We start from the raw sequence: 2818 nt of genomic DNA on the forward strand, positions 1-2818 counted from the left end.
ATGATGAGAGGAAAGAGATTTTTGTAGGTGCACATGTAAGGATTTTGTTGTATGGCGTGTGAAGGAAAGGTAAGGAGAGACAAATGGGAAGAATAAAGGAGAGGTAATTGGAGCTGGAACTGGAAGTTGATAACACTGCCTGTTGTACAAGAAATCCATTTTGGACGAGGGGAATGCTCTAGTCTGTGTTTGCAATGTAAGTTTGAGATGTTTATTCTGACATTAAGCTGTATGTGCTTCAAAAAGGAGTCAAAATGCAGGAGGATGAATGTAAACTGTCAATGTGAATGAATGTACCAAACATGTAGTATTTCAGGTTATTTACAGGCTTTAGCATAATAGTTTAAGACCTGCCTGTTCATCAGCTGAATTATGTTCTTAATGGCCTTAAAAGGAACTTGCACTTGTTCTTCCAAACTAAAATATTTAATAATTTCAGATGTACCTGATAATGCATCATGAGATGATCTGATGCATCATCTCATAATTTTCTATAATCTGCAAATGCGATGGGTAATATTAAGTGTTGATCATCTAGGCCTACATTTTTGGGTATATTATGCAATCCTGAAAATGTTATTGTACACATTTTCTCATCATGTCTCCCTTTTCACTCACTAGTAGACCTATTTTTTATTTTTATTTTTTTGTTCAGTCACACATTAAATAATTACTAAGCTACATTTCACTTTATACTTGCTGTGTGTGGGATTTTATCAACTTGTAAATTATGTAAAAAAAAAAAGAAAAAAAGAAAAGAAAGATTTTTACTCTGTGCCACTCATTGCTTTTACATTATCTCTAACTTTCTTTTGTAAATCCTTTAGGTGTGGAAACCATAACTACTATCTGATTATTTTTCATTCTCTTATTTATAAACGAGGTGCTGGAAAAAGGCAGTATTAGGTTTGCTTTGTGAGACGGCAGACTGGGTCAATGACTCATGATGTCAAAACATGCTGAATGGAAACACACACACGCTTTAATCCACACGCTTTAATCGAATCTCATAAGTGGTGAACATGTAAAGAAAACAAGAGATACTGGTTAGATCATACACATGATCCAATGTAGCCTATATATTCCAATAAAAACTCATTAAAAACAAGGAAAAGAAATGGATTAAAAAACAGGTGTTAAAATATATGGTAAACATATGCAATATGTAGGATGCAATTAATTAAGTCAAGTTACTTCAATTATTTAATTATCGCACATTCGCGCTAGTTTTACCGGAGTGAAAACTGGACCAGATTGAAGGCCTGCATAAGCTTTTTTTTTTTTTTGAGAAATAGACAAATTTACATACCTAATAGGCATTGTACAAACAATATTAACAATTTACAATTCTCAAGGCAGACTTAGTTGCAAATTACAATAAGTAACAGCAATGAAGTTTCAAATCAAATTTACAATCATGAAGGCAAGGAAGAGAAAATAAATAAATTAATATAAAAAAGGTAAAAAATAAATAAAATAATAATGTTCAAATTATTGAAAGAACAACATTCAAAGTAAGTTATTGCAAGGGGTAGCAAGGAGCTATAGGGTAGGCTACATATAGATCATTGAAGAAACTGGCTACATATAGATCATTGAAGAAACTGGCTCCTGAAGTAGCTTTTTAATTTAAAAGGGTACAAAGAGAAGTAGCAAAAGCTTTGTAAAATGAGGAAAGGACGGAGGGGTTTTCAAAAATCTGCATTTATGAATTAAGTATTTAGCAAATTGAAAAAGGTTATTGATCAAGTAGTGTTAACAATCTTTATTCAGTACACCAAACTTAATTTGTTTGTATTCAAGGGGATTCACACTTGACATTTTACTGTATTGAGACCAAAACAACTTTGAAAAATTATAATAAAATAAAATATGCTCAGTGGTTTCAATATCAGTTTCACAAAATTGACAAGAGTTATCTTCTATATCAAATTTTGAATTAAGGAATTATTTAGATGGGCATATGTCATTTATTATTTTAAAATGAAGTTCTTTCGCTTTAGGGAGACTTGGAAAGGCAAGATAACTCATTCTCATTTCCTTCACCTCTTTCGGGTTACAATCTTTGAAAATATAGTAACTTTTAATTATATTTGGATGAATTCTATCAATGAAGACACTTCTCATATATTTGTTGTTTGCATTTATGATCTCTAATAGATAATTCACCCAGACAAGGACATGGGAGAGAGAATGTCACAGAGTAGTGTGAAAGAATCCCTTTTATTAATATACCTGTATAAAACTCTTTAGGATGACATACAAATCCATGTTTTAAACAAAAATCATTGTAATTGAGAACAATACCATAGTTGTCCATCATGTCTAATAGGGAAAAAATGTTATATTGAACCCAGTTTTCATAAAATAAAGATATGTGGTGAAGAATAAAACGATTGTTCCAAATACAAGCTTTGTGTGGATTAAAATTGTGAAAAAGTGCTAATTTCCAACATAAGAGAATGGAATGCAGACCATTTAAAAGGTAATTTGGACAACTCAAAGTCACATCTAATCAAAAATTCCAGGCCACCTACTTTCCCAAATATTGAAGAAGAGACCGTAAACCATACACTGTTTGTATAACAAAGAAATTATCTTAACCATTGAGTTTTTTAAAACACTATTCATTGTTTCTAGTCAATAAGATTTAACCCCCCTCCTTCGTAATTGTGAACTAAATAATTTTTGTTAATATAGTGATGCTTATTTTTCCAAATAAAGTTAAATATTGCAGTGTTACATTCTTTTAGTAAGTGAGGTGGGGTAGCTAGCAAGGAGGCTGGATAAACAGTAATTCCATTTTAGTTAACAAAAC

General features: G+C 31.4%; 1 protein-coding gene across 5 annotated transcripts in view; it reads left to right on the top strand.

Moving 5' to 3' along the window:
- The window catches only part of rab11fip4b (RAB11 family interacting protein 4 (class II) b), a 42210-nt gene extending 39784 nt beyond the window's left edge, over nucleotides 1-2426 (top strand). For 4 of the 5 annotated variants that reach the window (XM_079882578.1, XM_079882581.1, XM_079882580.1 and 1 more), the window contains one exon: nucleotides 1-2425. This exon is cut by the window's left edge and continues 538 nt beyond it. The gene's annotated coding sequence lies outside the window, so the exon portion shown is untranslated. The other variant, XM_079882577.1, reaches the window with a different exon arrangement.
- Nucleotides 2427-2818: the final 392 nt, after the last annotated feature.

This window comes from Squalius cephalus (assembly GCF_949319135.1).
Source record: "Squalius cephalus genome assembly, chromosome: 10".
Lineage (NCBI taxonomy): Eukaryota > Metazoa > Chordata > Actinopteri > Cypriniformes > Leuciscidae > Squalius > Squalius cephalus.